Source organism: Stegodyphus dumicola, chromosome 6 (genome assembly GCF_044657685.1).
Source record: "Stegodyphus dumicola isolate Sdum_Otavi_A_Nest chromosome 6, ASM4465768v1".
In the NCBI taxonomy this organism is placed as follows: domain Eukaryota; kingdom Metazoa; phylum Arthropoda; class Arachnida; order Araneae; family Eresidae; genus Stegodyphus; species Stegodyphus dumicola.
The window spans coordinates 15,502,978-15,521,850 of NC_140773.1; the positions used below are offsets into that span (position 1 = coordinate 15,502,978).

General features: G+C 35.1%; 1 protein-coding gene across 12 annotated transcripts in view; it reads left to right on the forward strand.

Moving 5' to 3' along the window:
• LOC118195642 (uncharacterized) overlaps window positions 1-18,873 on the forward strand; it is a 497,554-nt gene that overhangs the window by 133,151 nt on the left and 345,530 nt on the right. For 2 of the 12 annotated variants that reach the window (XM_085818129.1, XM_085818128.1), the window contains exon 1: window positions 6,217-7,569. The exons of the other annotated variants lie outside the window; for them this stretch is intronic. The gene's annotated coding sequence lies outside the window, so the exon portion shown is untranslated. Of the gene's footprint in view, window positions 1-6,216; window positions 7,570-18,873 lie in introns of those variants that run through there. 12 annotated transcript variants of the gene reach the window in all.

Here is an 18,873-nt window from a genome sequence, read left to right on the forward strand (position 1 = left end):
AGCACGCCAGTTTGAGCTACTTTGTGACATCAAGTTGGCCGTATTCTGTAGTGACGACAGTACGTGAGCTTTATCTTAGTTCGTTTCATCTTCATGTTTGTACGTTTTTAGTTTGTAATTTTTTTTTAAAATTTAGTTTGGTCTTCTTTTGGAGTTTTTTTGTATCCTCCTGGGATTTGCGTTGCTTTATAATCATTTGGCTTAACTCAGTTCTAGCCTATTGCGCAGTTTGTGTTTGTCACTTTTTCCTTTACACTTTGCCATTGCTGTATGATGAAGGCATACCTTTAATGAATTTTCATAAGTCTGGAAACAAAACTGAATATGATGTAGAATTTTATTTTTAAATATTTTTTCGAGGGACTCATATTTGCTGCTCTGTATGCTATTATTTACAGAGGCTGTTCACACATTTTTTAGACGATGTATATTTTATTCTCAAAACTAAATTACATAAAATTCTTGTGTTTTAAATGTTCTATTTGACCTCCCTTATTCTGAACTATCTTATTCTGAACCTTATCTGATCTTTATATTGATGAAACTTATTCTGATCCCTTATTCTGAACAATTTCCAGGATATTAATGCCTTTTGAAGTGGCCCATTCCTCCCGAACAGCTTTCCAGAGAGTCTTGTTAGGGTTTTGGGGCAACGTTTGGATAATGCAGTTTTTAAAAGTCCGAAACTCAAAAATCCATAGGTGACACATCGGGAGATTTAGTAGGGATATCAGTGAAGGGTATGGCCTTGATACCAGTTTTGTGTTCCATTTCTTTTAGGAAATTTACAGTGGATTTTGATGTGTGACTGCTAGCTTTGTCCGATGGAGTCTCACAGATGGATGGCACTGTGGGTAAAGCGATGGTATTTCATTCAGAAAAATAGACGATAAAATATGTTCCTGATAGTATTTGGAGTTAATCTTGACATATTTTTGCACTCTCTTTATTTTTAACTTGCCATTATAAGAAAAAACAGCAACAATCAGGAATCCGTTAGAAAAACTTTCTTTCGATTCTTTGAACCATGTACTTAAATTTTTTCTCCTCTTTTATGATAATAAATGGCTCTTTTTTTTTGTTACAATCATTTAAATACACCCATGCTTCATCTATTGTGACAATTGTTTTCCATTTTTCTTTGGATAAGTGTTTCTCGTATAGAATTCTGCAGCGTATCCTGCGTCGAGCGATATGCTTTGGAAGAAGACGATGCATATTACGTTTTTTCGCTTTCTTAAGGTTTAAATCAATGTTTATCATTTTGTTCACAGTGGACACCGAGCATTTTAATGATTTTGCAACTGTCCTTTGACTAGGGGGATTTTCTTTTAACATTAAACAACGTAAATTTGCAATAGTCGAAGGTGTCCGTTTTCTCCTTGGATATTTGTTTGGAATTTTTGTCCCACTTGAGGCTCCAATTTGACGTTTGTTTCCTTTCTTGTTGATGATATTACCTATCGACGCTTTAGATATCGCAAAACCATGACTCTCACATCGTTTTTGGATAACGGAGTATGCATATTTTTCTTCGGAAAGAGCGTAAATGTAGCCTTCGAACCACTGCTTTGTTAAATTCGCCATTTTGAATAAAAACAAAACTTTCAAGCCACAGACGATAATTTTGACTTTTAAAAACATAGTTCAATTGCAATTACTTCTTTTGCAGCAGACGAGTTTTTATTACCGCTTACCAAAATCGTCCAAAGAATGTCTCTGTATATTGTTACGTGCGTACGGGTTCGTAATGAATTGAATGCACACAGAACCGGTGATACCTTGATAAAATTTATTTTCACATATGAAACACTTTTCAGTTCTGGAACTTTCCCCCAAAATACTTGTACAGCTATTCTCACTATGACAGAATACAGTCAGTGATTATCACTTCAAACTTAAACTTAAGAAAGTTAAACACAACGCAATGCAAAGTGTCTATAAAAATCTCTCAATACTCCGAAGTCGACTCTGAACTGAAACTGAGAACTATGATCTCTCCGGTCTTGGTTACCCCCCGGCAACCGAGAAATCTCTAATACCTGCCATTCTCTTAATTACTGGAAGGCACATAAGGTTAAAGTTACATATAGGGATCAATTACGGTATCCATTCCAGTTGAATCAAAATGTCGCCCAATTGTCGCCATGTTTGACGACTTTGTCCATTTCTTGCCAAATTTGGCGAAAAAATTTAGTCGCCAAGACCATCGCCGTCGGTGGTATCTCATCAATCTAGGAAATGGCCATTTTCGCCAAGTGTTAAATAGACTTGTCCCTGTGAATTTATTTTTTCCACAAAGCTTCCCCTTTTTCAAGGATCTTATTCTGCAAAAATACTACAGTTTCGTATATGTAATTTCACTAAAATTGTTGACATGCATACTAAATTCCTAACAATATTAAATTATTTTGTATGTTAGCTTTTGTTTGAAAAAGCTGCAGAAACATTATACTTAGCAGAACCATAATGGAGATTTATATTAAATTTTAATATACACTAAGACCCCGCTTAACGCGGGGGATACGTTCCATCAAAGTAGAGCGTAATGCGAAACAGCGCTAAGCGAGGCTATCTTAACATGTAAATAATGGGGTTAGGGGAAGATAGGTAGAAAATTGGTTAATTATTAAATTTAATAATGTTTTTTAATAAAAATAAAACCAAACATTCATTTCTTACAAAAATAAAACAATATAAACGAATATACGTATAAAAACAAATAAAATTCTAAGTCAGTCAGATCATTCAGTCTATTCTGTGTTTCCAGTTTTCTGATTTTTTGTCAAGAAGGCATTATGATAAAGACACAATAACACGCCGAATAAATACTAATTCAGAAGCAGCATTAATTTTGCAGCTGAAGATGATGGTTCGGTAAAACCATCGAAACTAGTCCTGTGAAAATTTTGTAAATTAACGCTGATTTTTGTTGTTTGACTTCTGAATTGGCATTATGATAGTTTGGCTTAATGGCATATTGCGCTCAATTTCGTCGCCAATCCATACAGACAGTCGTTTTCCCATTTCCTCTATAATGTTATTTCTAGAACAGTTAATTCTAGTTGCAGAGCTTGACGTAGCTGCAGTTGCCGATGACAGTATTTTTTCTTTATTCTTAAGAATTGTCCTTATTGTTGAAGTTGCCAAATTCAATGCAGCACTAATTTCAGATTGACGTTCACCAGAATCTAATCTTCTAATCACTTGCATTTGAGTTTCCAGTGAAATGCTTTTTCTGGTTGCTTTCTTTTCTTTTTTTTTTATTATAACCCATGATAAAAACTAAAGATCATAATATTTGTCACTGTATTAATCGTTATAGTATTATATAAATTTATGCTTACAATAAGGTCAACAAATGTTTCAAATGATAAAAATGTGTCCGTAATGCACCGTACCAAGCAAGAAACGCAACTACACTGTTTCGGATATGTTATTTGGAAACCTAGCGCTGCGCACAATTTCGGGGAATCCCCGTAGTGCTGCGAGCAATCCCCGGGTTGAAAAAAAAAGAGCGCTAAACTGAAACAGCGCTAAACGAAACAGCGTTAAGCGGGGTCTTACTGTAGGCAAATACGAATAATTTTTAGAATTGTGCATTTATGAAAATTCTCAAAAGTATGACATGCATATTAGCCACAGTGTATACTAAGCCTACTTTTTCTTTTAAACCTTTTCTTACCTGTTATTTCTGTGCTGTCTGATGTTTCCCTCTTTAGCACGTTGTGGGTATAGCTGGAATTAGAGCAGCTTTCTGAGGATACCCGCGTTTTATTGAAAATGAAGTATTCGGCAGGAAAACATGGAATATTTACATGAGGATGCTACGTATCATATACTATTTACATGAGGATACTATATACTTGTATATTTAATAATAAACTTCCGAAACTATTTTTATTTATTTAACTAAGAGACAGGAAATAAAATAGAAAAATACAAAATGCAATACAAAACACAAAATTAAATCCATACGATCGATGTATGTTTCTGTGTGACTATCAAAACCACGTTGGTTGATCTTTACATTATGGTAACTTGGCGATTTTTTGGCGAAAATTTGGTAACCAACTCTCTTACAGCAACCCTCTATTTTTTTTTCCCCGCCGCCATTTTGTCTTCACGAAGTAAAGACATGTTTCTTTTCTTTTTATCTACTGAACACTTCTTCCAACAATCTACTAGCCGAATTACACTTATGCTAGAAATTTTATCAAACAAAACTGCTTAATCATGACAAATATTCACTGCAAAATTGGGAAAAAGTGCACAATAGCATTACTCCTTACGCGTTTTTCAAAATAACACATACACATAAACCATGTACACGCCGACTTATTTTTACTTAAAAAAACATCCCAGAATTGCACAAAAATGGCATTGCGCACACACTCTTCACTATATCCATGTACACTGCTTTTTTCTAATAAATTAGAAAAATTTCACGAAAATACATGACAATTTTCTCAATCTTTAAACCCGGTAAAAAGAACATATATGAAATTACCTGATCGCGAAAAAGTATTTACCCTTTACAAATATGAACATTTCCACATATGAAATAAATAAAATATCCAAAAACTTTTACCTCTAAATCATCTATTACATTATACACGTCACCAACGAATTCATACCGCAAGCATTACAAATACTTAGTATCAAATATTTAAATTATTTCCATGCACGTTTATTTCAACTTAAACGTATACCAAATTCCTACAAACATAAAATTCACAAAATAACTATCATTTCATTAAAATATAATTAAATTCAAAAACACTACTTAAAATATAAATGAGCACATACATTAAATTAATAAAAATTACCTTACAATCCTAATTACTTTAAACTAAATCATTGCTAATAACAATTTTCCCAATAATACCAAATTCCTTTCCACCTTACATTTAGAACAACGCATAAAAATAATATCCTCAAATAATTAAAAATACTAACTTACCTAATCTTCTTCAGAATCTTGATTACGTGGCGGATACACTTTTCTAATTCATTCAATAAAATTATTGAAAGATTTTTTCTGCGAATTTTTCCTCCATACTTCCTCCGCTAAATAAAAAGCAAACTTCTCTTTATCACAATGCCTAAATACCCATTTCGAATTCACTTAAGTTAGGGCCATGGGATCCAAAAATTAAACAACACTGTTTCACACAACACAGAATAAAGCTAAATACAAAATTTCCACATTTTTTCCCGATTTCCCCCCTTTTCCGATTAAAGAACCGTAATTCGTCCATTAATATCACATGACATATCCCATGATCTCTCATTTCCCTCACGCAAAATAATGCGTAATCGGAACTGAGTACTGCTCACATTATTACCAAAGTCCCAGGTTTATCGCCTCCAAAATGTCGCCAAACTACCAGTTACCATATTGTAAAGATCAACCACCACGTTATCTTTGTGTATTTTGTAATTTTTTTAATATTTCCTGAAACTTGAGCTGTCGTTTGCCTTGTGTATTTTTCTGTATATCCACATTTTTGATTTCGCATAATTGTATTGTAGAGATATTAGGTTATTTCGAAGCAGAAAACATGAAATTGAGCAATGCCCTCGCCGGAAATCGAACCACTGACCTCTCGAATACGCGCCGAGTGTGCTGACCACTACACCCCGAAGGCATGGTAAGAAGGTGGGAGAAATGCCTTGTAGTATGTTCTTGATAATCCCAATTTTCGGCTTTAAAACTACTGTGCGAGTGTATCCTTGTCTTCCGACGTAAGGACGTGTAAGACTCCCTTTTCTTTTTATATCGTCTCTCCGTCCCCCCTGCATTCTTGGTAATTTGACATGTTTAGAAGAATTATACGGAGCATCACATAATTTACATGCACTTTTAATCAGTATTTGCTTAATATCCAAAACCATGGTATATCGAGACGCGTTATAACGAGGAAACGCTGTGTTAAAAATACGCAAATGGAAAAATCATGAAATTTAAGGAGTTTTTAAAATTATTTTTCCTAAGATAAATTTAAATATTTTCAGCTCTGATGCCGAAACATCAGTTCTTATTTCTTTGGTAGAATTTATTTGTTACGTATTATGAATTAATATTCAAATAACTTAGTTCGTGGTGAAACTGTTTGCCATGACGACAGATGGCGCGAGCTGTCTGCCAGCGAACCCTTTCCTCGATTTCGAATCAAGCTATTGGAAGCCGTTCAGTCGCGAAAAGGTGGCAGCTGCATGCGGGCGCCCCTTTGCGCCCCACTATCGTTTGGACGTTAGCCACTTGTAGTTTATACTTGCTAATAAGTCTTCCATGTAGAGGCTACAATTTTTGTTTTAGTGAATCGCGTTTTTGAAGGGGTAGTCTCGACGACTGTGCAGAACATTTATTTTCTTATTGACTGTCTGATGGAATATTCACGGAGTTGGAGTTGGAGTGAAGTTATTTTTCTGCTGTGACACATTGTGAGCTTAACTTAGCATATGTGTCTTCCAACTTCGCATAAATTACACGACTCTGAAACTTTGGAAAATTTTCAGTCACTTTACATCACTGAGATGTTTTGGAAACTTGTTGAAGTATTCCCGGCATTCCACCTTTTAGACATCTTGCTGCGCAGGTGAATTTTAAATCACCGAGACATATCAGGGGCTTTAGGAATCTGTTTTCCAAAGCTCAGAATATCAGTTCTTCTTAATCTTCGGCTGGTGCTAAAAAAGTCTGAAATTTTAACTATTTTTAAGTATTTGCTAACGTAAATTTTGCGATTTTTAAATCTTTGGTAAAAGCGCAAGGATCAAAATTTTCACAAATTGTATGCAGGTGCAATGTACCATGAAGGGTGATATTTGGAAATAAAAAGAATTAAGGAAAAAAAAATATTTTAATAACCCGTAATTTAAATAATGTTTTAGCTTGAGAGTTGAATAATTTAAAAGTGAAATATATTAATGTTGAATGTTGCATTCGTAATTGTCTCAAAATATTTTATGGAATTTTCTAGAGAACATTTCAATTGTTCGTAAGCTTTTAAATTTAATCTTGAAATTATCTCGTATCTTATCTGCTGTTTAAAAAACCCAGTTTAAAAGATAGTAAATTTTATATAGTTTCACTTGCAAAAGTGCCTTAGATGTAGTAGTTGCTTCTTTGTCTATAGTTGCTAGTAAAACAAAAGGGATCATCACTGATGTTTCTAAATCAATCTTTTTGAAACTTAGCAGTTTCTATAAGCAGAAGCTTTTTCTATCGTAAAAGAATACACTTGACAGTGTAAACAAATAAAAACAATTCAAATTACTTAAGGCAGTTTCACATCTGGTGCCTTAAATGGTATGTTAAAGGGAGGGAAAAGAAAGCAAATAGAAAATCTGAAGTATCGACTTTGGCATATGCATATTTCTAATTTCAATCTCAGCAAGTAGTAGTAAAATATCGATTTCACTTCGTGTCCCTGAAAAAAGAGAAATCTTTAGAATTGTTTTTATATTACTTCATGTTTTTCGTCGGGACTTGTGCCATGCTTTAATTGGATTTTTCTGGATATTGCAGTTAGCACACTTTTCATCATGTGTTGTTATCGACTGGTAAGTATTTGATTTATCTTTTTTAGAAAAAATGTATTTTCAAGATTTCTATACAATTATTAATTTTGCTGTTACCATTTGCACTTTTTCCCCCTCTTGTCTGTAAAACATGCAAAAATTTTACTTGCTTTTAAAAATATTTAGATTAAAAAAAGTTTGCTTAAGTCTTTGTGTTACATTTCTGTAATTGTTTTTAAAAGTAATTTTTTTCTACAGGTATTAATTCTGCTGATGTCATTTGCATTCCCCCAGTCTGTAAAACGTGCAAAAATTTATTTTCTTTTTAAAACATAAAAAAAAGTGTGTTTATATCTTTGTGTTACATTTTTGTACCTTTTAGTCCAAAGAGGCAGTTTGTGATGAAGGACTATTAATTTCATTTTGGCATTTTGCGTTGCTTCACGATTAGCGTTGTTTCAATTTTCAAATTTTTGCCACCAAATATTATCGCCCTGTATTTAAAGAAATTAAATAATGAAGAATCTGCATGAATGGATGTATGTTACCGCGAAAGACCGAAGTTGAAGAATGTCGACTTTCATCGGAGAATGTCAACATTCACCAAATACGTCGGTGAAAGATCGAATATTGTATTACATTCTTGTACATTCGGACCCTCACCGGTGTATGTCGACAATCACAGATATGCTTTGGTGTCGGTCGAAAAGAGAGGTCAAAAAGTTTCATAATAGTTTAAGTTGTTGCAATAAATAAGATTTGAATCACATAATTTAGTATGGTTTTTATTACTATTATGTTATTTTCTCATTTAGAACGTACTGTATAATGAAATAAGTTTTTAACTTCTATTACTTTCTTTTCTCATTTTGAATGTTCTGTGTTTTTTAAGTTCTTATTTTAAGTCTCAAGTGCATTTTTTCGCGACTGAATTATGGAGAAGAAAATATAATATTCTTATATGTTCAACATTCACCATTAGTACATGGTGAATGTCGACATTTACCTATGTTAAGTCAAAAATAAGAGTATTTGGAAAATATTTCGGACATACACCAAGCGACTAGGTGAATGTTGACATTCACCGGTGAAAGTCGACATTCTCTAGATTTCGGTGTTTCACCGTAACATGTGTATTTCTCGTATTGCGATAAAACAACGGTACGTAGAGCCATTAAATTTGAATAACGTAATCTTCCATAGAGTATGGACGTGTGAAAGCCGTAATTTGAATTTGAAATATGTCTTAGTATCGATTTCATATTTTATAACACTTTAACAAATTTTTGATTAGCAAACTCAATGATTTCAAAGCGAGCAATAGCAACACTGTACGGCGGTGGGGCATTTTTATCTCCAGCGCGCGAGATTGTATCGGAAATTCTAAAGAAATGCTTATTTTAAAATTATCTTGCGATATTGGTGTTGAACTGAATTTTATAGTTTGAGTACGTACAACGTGATATTTAATAAATAAAGGTAACGCACAAAACGTTAAAAAAACGCCCCTTTGGACGTAATTTAAAATCCGAAATCTTTCAAGTTTATTTTTCGTTTTTTGTAAAACATACAATTTTTTTTTTCCTGTAATTGTTTTGTCTTTTTAAACAAAAATGTATTTCTAAGTATCTATAATAATATAATGTATCTATAATAATTAATTTTGCTGCTATCATATGCACTTTTTTCTCCCTTTTTCTTTTATTTTTAAATTAAAGCTAAGGACTTAAAACAAAGTAAAATAAAAATAGACTTAAATTAAAAAGTAAATACTTTAACATTCATACATAACATTAAAGCCAAAACTTTAACATTCATTATAAAGAACAATAACTTCAGAAGTCAAACAACAAAAATCAGCGTTATATTCACAAAATTTTCACAGGACTTGTTTCGATGGTTTTACCGAACCATCATCTTCAGCTGCAAAACCGCAAATGAACAAGATAGGAAATAATGATTAGATAAGATAAGAAAGCCTGGACAAGAATAAGCAAGTGGCGCCATCTGTTGGCGAAACCAGAACTAAAACATAATTTCTCTAAAAGCCGAAGGCAAATTTGGATTGGAATTAGGATCGTTAACTAGAACAGAAAGATTTTTATGAATGTGAAATGCCTCTAGAAAATCCAGTTCTCCAATGGAAGATGTTTTTTGAATAATTTTGGCAGCAGAAAAATTGAAAGTGTGATTTTCGGACCAACAATGTTGAGCAACAGAAGACTTCTGTGTTTCCTTTTTTCTAACATATGCCTCATGTTCTTTGACGCGAAATTTTAAGGCTCTCTTAGTTTGACCAATGTAAATTAAACCACACTGGCAAGGAATCCTATAAATACCCCAGGAATTCATATCCGGAATGGGGTCCTTGAGTATAGAAGTTGGAATTTTATTGATGGGAGAATAAACAACCCGAAAGTTAAATTTCTGCAAAATATGTGCAACTTTATAGCTAATTGATGGAAAGAAGGGAATGACAACAGAATTTTTATAATCTCCTAAAATAAGAGTGTGGCTTTTAGTGTGTTGAGATGACAATTTTTTAACTGCTTGATTAATAATGTTGGGTGAAAAGCCCCTGTCAATAGCTATTGCTTTTAAATAATTTAGTTCTTCATCAAGGGCTAGTTTGGAGGAGCAAACTTGAAGAGCACGGAAAACATAGGAATAAAATGAAGCTAACTTTTGTTTAGTCTGGGCTGTTTTCACATGGCATGGACTCGATCCTCTGGTGCAACTGAACCGATCATTGACTGGAAATGGATACCTTCTACTTGGAGATCACTTACATCCATTCCTGGACTTCACGTACTCAAACAAGAATGGGATTTTTATGGATGACAATGCGCCATGTCACCGGGCGACAATTGTTCGCGATTGGTTAGAACATTCTGGACAATTCCAGCGAATGATCTGGCCACCTAGATCGCCAGACATGAATCCCATCGAACATTTATGGGACATCATCGATAGGTCAGTTCGTGCACAAAACCCTGCACCGTCAATACTTTCACAATTATGGACGTCTTTAGAGGCAGCATGGCTCAATATTCCTGCAGGGGACTTCCAACAACTTGTTGAGTCCATGCCACGTCGAATTGCTGCACTTCGCCGGGCAAAAGGAGGACCGACAAAATATTAGAAGGTATCCCATGACTTTTGTCACTTCAGTGTATAAGGTGTTTTTCCCGCCTTCGTGGTGTGGGCTCTGCACGCTGGACGCGTATTCCAGAGATCCGCGGTTCGATTCCCGGCAAAGGCGTTGTTAATTTTTCATCTTTCCTGCTTCAAAAATACCTAATGTTTCTACAGTGGCGCCCGAACTGAAAGGGTGTTGGATGATGATTCTCCACACCCAGATTTAGCGATTGGGTCCGCTAAAAACCTCAGTCACCCTTTAAAAGGGGGAGTATATAAGGTATTTCTCCCGCCTTCGTAGGAGAACATGCCTTCGGGTGGTATGCACGCTGGGCGCGTATTCGAGAGGACCATGGTTCGATTTCCGGCAAAGGCGTTGCAAATTTTTCATTTCTCCTGCTTCCAAAAATACCTAATGTCTGCACACTGTATATGAGCTTTTCTTTATATATCTTAAAAATTCTAAATAAATCTATTTCAGAATTCAAGATTAATACAGAATTTAATTCGCTGTTGGCTGTTTGAAAAGCCAAAGCTTTTAAGAGAAGTGCGAAAAACTTCGGGTATCATATTTCAACCAAAATATCCATTTTGACCGCTCTCGAATACATTTGTATTTCCGTGACATTTGTACATACGGACAAAACAAAGGACTCTTTCTTCTCTTCTTTTTTTTTTTTTTTTTTTCCTGAAACAGATTACAAAATCGATTCAGAAGAGATTTTTCATTAATTTATCTGTACGTACGTACATATGTAGGTATCTCGCATAACTTAACACGAGTAGCCGTAGAGCGGCTAAATTTTGTATATTGGGACTGCTAAAACATGTTGTGCAGCTTTCTTTTTCGTTGTAACCGGCCGCACGAAACGTATATATATATTATATAAATGCTGTATGATCTTAAATTCACTTAGTGCGAAAACGTGTTATTCTACTACTTGCGCAATTGCTGCAAAGTAAGTTAATAATAATTTATTTACTAAAGAAATATTGATTATATTATCTCCTAAGATTAATTTTAGTAGAATTATCTTAAAAGAGTGAATCCATAGTTAGTAAGTTCAATTTCGAAAATTGTTTTAAAGTAACTTGAATGTACTAACTATGGATTCACTCTTTTAAGATAATTCTACTAAAATTAATCTAAGAGATAATATAATCAATATTTTAGTAAATAAATTATATATATATATATATATTTACACAAATTTAAATTTTAACAAACACCTGTAAAAGTAAAAAAGCAAATTTAAAGAAGAAGGGGGGGAAAAGCAATTTTAAAGCCACAATAATTTTAAAAAAATGTGCAAACAGATAAAAGATTTAATTCTCGAACTAATCTACAATATCATATAAATTCAGAAGCATAAGCAAATCAAGTGCAAAACCAATTCATGAAAATAAATTCACTAATTTAGCAAATTAAAATTAATCCAAACAATTTTTTTAAAAATGCTTAAGTGAATGACTGTTGAGCAGGCAGGAGACAGACTTTATCAAGGGGAAGTTGCCTCCAAATCTAACTCTTCAATCATTCAATTCGTGTTTCGTCATTCATGCAGGCAAGGGTAAAAGTCAAAACCAAAAGTAAAAAGTGAAGAATGTCCAAAAAGAAATACCAATAAAGTGGTACCCTTAGAAATTAGTTAATTAGTTAATTTGCATGCAATAGTTATAGAGTTACCGTTAGTTTAAAAGTTTAAATAGTGCTAAGCCTAACGAGGCTTCCATTTGTTTACATTTGGAAATATTAGTAGAATAATTAATTAAATCAGTTTGTGCATCAACTTCAATGCCCATTTTGCCGAGTGGAAACAAAAATAAACTTTCAGTTTTGCGCACTGAAAAGTGTATCATTTTACCTGCTGGTCGAATTGCTTGCTTTTGCGTAAAAACTCTTTTTAATTGTAAAAAATTTTTAAAACTGTTTTTATCTATATTTAATGATTTAGGTTTTAATGTATTTTACAATTATTAATGAAGATGCTTTGTATTTTTATGTACTTTTACCTTGTCGCGAAATGATAACTGAATTGATTTAATTTGAAATGTATCTCTAATGAAATTCGAGGAAATAAGTTCAAATGAAGAGAAGCCAAAAGTGTGTGTTAATAAAGCTGTAGAATATGTCCACAGATATTTTACCACTCTGAATAAGAGTTTTGAAAGCTGAATGCCAAAAAAAGGCAACGCATTTCTTTGCATTTCAGAGCAGAGCAATTCTTATTGTTCTCTTGGTGTACAATATGTTTTAAAACAATGTGATTTTTTAGTTAACATTGGTTGTTCAATAGTCAGATCATATTCGTATTATTAAATAAGTGATTCATGAAGAATTATTTTCGGTAGTCTTTTAAATTTTGCCATTAACTTCTTCGAAGACACCAGAGCTAACTTCGAATCTTTATTCCGAAATCTAAAGGCTTGTGAGTGGCCAAGCCGTTTAAAGCCACGAAAATTCAGCCTGCGAATGGCCGGACGCTTAAACCTCAGTTACCTGAACCAATCATTCGGATAATCGACGATGCGTTGGTGCAGTAAATGTTCGATTATCCGAACTTTCAAAATTTGGACAGAAATTAAAGATTTGGAAATGAGACTAGAAATAAGACATAGCTGTAGCGAGAGCGACATTCTTCAAAATCGCCTGATCGCTCTTTCTGTCTTATTGAATATATTAATCTTTTATGAAAGCTTTTGTTTTCACTGTTCTTGTTTTTAAACTATCTTATATCATCTTGCCTTTCCTTTTACCGAAGCTGTTTCTGTTATTTGAGGTTTTTTTTTTTTTTTTTTTTTTTTGATTTGGATGAAAAATCTATTTTTGGAATTATTATCTCTAACTATAACGTCTAAAAATTTCAGCCAACACAAAAATTGTATATAGCTTTCCTCATAATCCAGAGAAAGAGGAGGGGTACTATAAGTATGCTATTTTCAAAATATAATGCGGGAAATTAAAATGTAACGCACATTTACTATTAAACATTATTTTTTTTTCCTTTAGTATTGAAATAAACTACTTCAAAACAAATTTCTGTTAAGTAAGTGTTCGAGAGTAAATGCTTATTTGAAAATTGGAGTTTCGAAAGAATTGATCATCAAAATCCGTTCTGATGCCACGTAATACCAATAATCGAAGCGTTACTAATCGAAGTGCCCTCTAGCGGCGAAGTGGGTGGAACCGCTGAATACCGACATGTCTGCCCAAATATACTGGATGCATGACTGTTTTCCGTTGGCATTCCTATTTCCTAAAGCAGATAACCCTAGCGTGCTTTGCCGTAATCAAATAAACCAAACCCTTAAGAAAGACCTCCACAAAAGCATTCCGTGGTTTTAGGCAGATGAATCTCGAGTGTTGTAAAACAGTTGGCCAAAGTAACTTAGTATTGTTCTTTGGTGGCTGCATGTGACCCGTGAGTGTCTTTTCTCATTTCATATTAAAAGTTATTATTACTGCTATTATTGTTATTATATTTGATTAGGTATTCCTTATACATACATAGTTTCATACTTTTTTAGTAAGGTAACATGCATAACCGTGATTATACACATACATATTTTGATAGTATTCGACTGAATCCTGTATTTTACTAGTATTAGGTTTGTAGTTGGTTGGTAATTCGTGGTAAGCATTATCATGTTGTCCAGTGAGACTCGTTTAGAAATATGCAAATTTTTGCCTATGGTCTTTCGACACCTATGGAAAGGAGTACAAGGGGCTATTTTAAAATTCTAATATTGTTGCGTTTTTCTTTTCTTTTTCTGACACCAATTGTTACGTTATTTTTTTCCTTCACGTTCGTATGAGGTTCCTAGATTTGGAGTGAATAACGACACGACACTTGGTGAAATATCGAAACACACTTTTATTTACCAGTATTAATCAGATAGCTCCAAAATCACTTTTACAGTCGTCGAACTTTTATAAACAAGCTGACACGTTCAGTGACACAGCCTTCACACTGTCAGGCAATAACGGTGGAGACAGCTTCACCGCAAAGCACCCGAGTACAGCTCCCAACTCTGCTTGGTCGTTCTCGGAACTCCACGTACTCTGAAGACTCCACGCGATGCACTCGACGATACACAAGAGTATCTATAGCTGTCGACTCAGCACGGTCTAAGACAAAACTCGACGATGCACTCGACGACCAACTTGGCGCTAGACTTCGAGACACTCGCTCAATGACTGACTATCAGCTCGCTAGACGAGGCGCACACACTCGCACTCTATGCGAGGCACTCACTCTGATTGCGGACCAGCAGGGTTTGTATAGCTTTCGGCTTGTGTTCGAGAACATTCTGTGCTAAACCGGTAAGAATTCGTTTCAGAAGGTTCTCCATCCGTCCATGGTATATCGCGAATTGTGTCGCGAAATGGGCGATTTCTTGCCAAATGTGGCAAACCTGCCTTCCTTTGTGATTTTTTTGGCAACCTTAAAACTGCTTTGCGGGGAAGCCATCTCACCGCGCCTGTACATTTCGTGACAATATCAACGAATTTACGAATAGTAGGGTTAAAGTTTTGCATGTAGAAGTTTCCGGCCCTTAAAGACCTCAAAGACTCCAAAAGCGTCATCTCGAGAATCTGAAAACCGTTTAAAGACACTGGTAATGTATGTGGACAAGGTTAAGGTCGAAAAGATGTCGCAATGGACTTTGACAATAAAGAGATGATACATTTTTTTAAAAAAATTACTTGCTTGAGTTTATTGAGATTGCGGCAAAGCACACTGGGGCTGTCTGCCTAAGGGGAGAGGGATGCCTTCGTGGAAAACTTAAGGGAAACTGGTTCATATATACGTTTCACGTGGGGAAAACTACGGAAAAACCCATGTAGCCAGCCCGTTTGCCTGGAATGGAAACCAGTTCGCAACCGTTACCGCTCCGCTTTATCTCTTGGCTACAAAGGCTTGGGAAAGCTCAGGAGAGTTTTCTCAAGTCTTCATGGTGGAGCAGGTTTTGTTTGTAAAGGTATTCTACAAAATTGGATCAGAAAATCAAAGTATCAATGCCTTAAAATTGATATTTCATGTTAAATTTGTACTATTGTATGTTGATAACATTAAAAAAATTGCTTTTCATGTCTAAGGTCTTCAATGAAATTCGTCGTTGTCAGTGCTGCAGTTTTTGGAAGATATGACAAGAGGAGGTTGCGAAAGTTATTCCGTTTAATTATTATATCCCTGTTAATTCTGCGATTAACAAACTCCTCATGGAATTTTGGATTTTTGGCTTGTTAACGAAAGTCTAATAAGAGAGTGCCGTCATTGGACAGTTTGTCGGAAACACTTTTTTAGCAGTGGTCTAAACATGGTATTGAGGTTTTTAAGCCTTCTGTCTGAGGAAGCTCCTTGTGATACTCCAGGACTTTCAGATGATCATTTTAAATTGTGTTTCTTAAATTAGATTTGTTTCCAAAATCGTTATAAATAACGTGTTATCAGTCTTTTATGTAATGTATCCATGCAGTGTATGTCCAATCTTAAGTAGAGATGAGTAATTGTACAAGAAATGTTACAAGAAGTTGCCTGCATTACTATAATTTAATCTGAGTTTTCATTTCGTGTGATGCTTTACTGAGAGGGGTGAACAAACTTGAATGAACTATTTTCTCCTCTATGCTGGGCGACGAAATGTCTAGGACAAGCTTTTGAATAATGGGATGCTTCAGACAGTTGAAAAGCGTGAAGGAAAGCAGTTTTTGTTCTTGTTTCGGTTCTGTGCCAGTGCATGCGCCGGCGCCTGGCTTTGGGAGGTCCTTCTGTTCTATTTGTCGTGCGGTTGTCGTTTGGTAGCAGAGGGAAAGTGTCGAATTTTCGCCATTGGAAAGATTTGGGCTGCATTGTTTTTAGTTACTGGAAATGACGTGGAATGTTATCTGTCGATTAACTGACACAGAGTATCTGTTTCAGAATGAAATAAATGCAATTATCGTCATGAAATATATATGTCGTGCCACTCCCTTTACCTCTATCACTTGACCTTGAATGTGCGTAGAAGGAAAGATAATTGTTACTTAAGTTGTCTACAGTGTTTTTTTTTGCTAACGAAATTCTTGTTTCTTTTTCTCTCGTCTTCTGCTTTTCATTTTCTACTTGTAGAAAGCATAAGCTGAATGTTCAAATGCAATTTGGGGAATATACTGAACTTCGCTAGTTGACGTGTAAAATTGAAAAGAGATGCTTTGGTATTGTTAGTGGAATTATTTTTATGTAATTAAAGAATATGACGTAACGTGTAGAGACATCTGTACATAAAATTAGACACACATTGCGCATATATATATATGTGTGCATTAGATAAAAGATTGATAACACGTTGTAATAACGATTTTGGAAATATATTAATTTTTAAGAGACAAAATTTAAAATGCTTATCTGAAAGTTCTGGACTATCACAAGGATATTCCTCAAACAGAAGGCTTAAAACCCCGATATCGTGTTTAGACTACTGCTAAAAAGGTATTCCCGACAAACCGTGTCATAGTGATGGTACTCTCAATATTATGCTGTAAGACTTATAATATTATTATTATGTGCTAAGAAAACGGCTTACGATTTTTGATATAAACAAGAGCAGGTACTTACGTATTAACGCGACCATCTTGGCGCAATTGGGCCACTTTTTTCCGTTGAAAAGGTACAGGCTACTTGTCAAGTGCAAGTTGGTGATTTTCGCGCCCTTTTTTTTTAGAGATTCCTAAAATATCAATATTTAACGTAAGTCGGGTAAGCATTAGCAACATATGAAAAGAAAACGTATTTTAGCAATTTAAAATATAAGTTTGAATTATTAAATAAGGATTATGTTTTACATTAAAAAATAAAACACTTGCATCCTTTCTGCAAATCTTTCTGTAATTTTTTGCGTTATTCTTCTCTCGAAGTACTACATAGTGATCTGTTTTCCTTTAAAAAAAATCAGAGAATTGCGAAATTAATTTTAAAACTAGGACTAAAAATATGACAATTTATTTATAAAAACTACTTCTTCTTTTTTTCTCCCCCCCTCTCTTTTTTGGGGGGGGTTTGTTTTGTTCTTCGCCATTTGGCACTATGCGGAAAAGGAGGCATACTTCGTGGAGAACTTTTCAAAGGAAACTAGCTCCTATCCACGTTACACATGGGAAAACCACGGTGACGCCCATACAGCTCATTTGCTCGCCGAGCTCGAGGCCCACCAGCGGCCGAGCGGTAAAGTCGCTGAACACTGGTAGTTCGGTCCGAGGTTCGAATCCCGCGAACGGGCTGGCTGCATGGGCGTTTTCGTGGTTTTCCCCATGTGTAACGTGTATACGAGCCAGTTTCCCTTAGAAAGTCCTCCACGAAGGCATCCCTCCTCTTAGGCAGATAGCCCTAGTGTGCTTTGCCATAATTAAATACGCGATACACACGCCGAGCTCGAAGTACCGGTGTTCAGTGTATTTTATTGCTCGGTCACTGTGTAGAGACATTAGGTTATTTTGAAGCAGGAGATGTGAAAAGTGAGCTGTACCCTCGCCGGGAATCGAACCACGGACCTCTCGAATACGTGCCGAGTGCGCTGACCACTGCACCACGAAGGCATGCTAAGAAGGCGGGAGAAATACCTTATATACTCCCTCTTTTAAAGTGCGACTGGGGATTAGGGAATCCAGTCGCCAAGTCTTGGTGGTGGAGAATCATCGTCGACCTTTTTTAGTCCTTTTTAGTTCGGGCGCCACTGTAGAGTTATTAAGTTTTTTTAAAAGCAGGAGTCGTGAAAAATGAGCAATGCCTTCTTCGGGAATCGAACCGCGGACCTCTCGAATACCCGCCGAATATGCTGACCACTACACTATGAAGTCATGCTAAGAAGGCGGGAGAAATATCTTATAACTGGAGTTCTATAAAAACCGTTTGAACTTGGAATACAACGAAAAAGAGCGCATACGGAAAATGGTGGCTTTGCTTGACAGAAGCGATTGTTATGAGCATGATTGCCGAAAGAATGATTATGCGTATTGTTGCCAGAGTTCGATACATTCGGAACAGTTGGTGACTTCTGCTAAGATGGTTGCGTTAATATTTTAAGTCCCCAAGAATGTTGTTTTAAACATATTAAAATGGAAATTCGTAACCCTTCGCTGAAAATACTGTATATAAAAATTATTCACAAATGATAAATATTGTCTGTATATAGTTTGGTTTTGTTTAATTTATTATGTCAAAGCGCTGG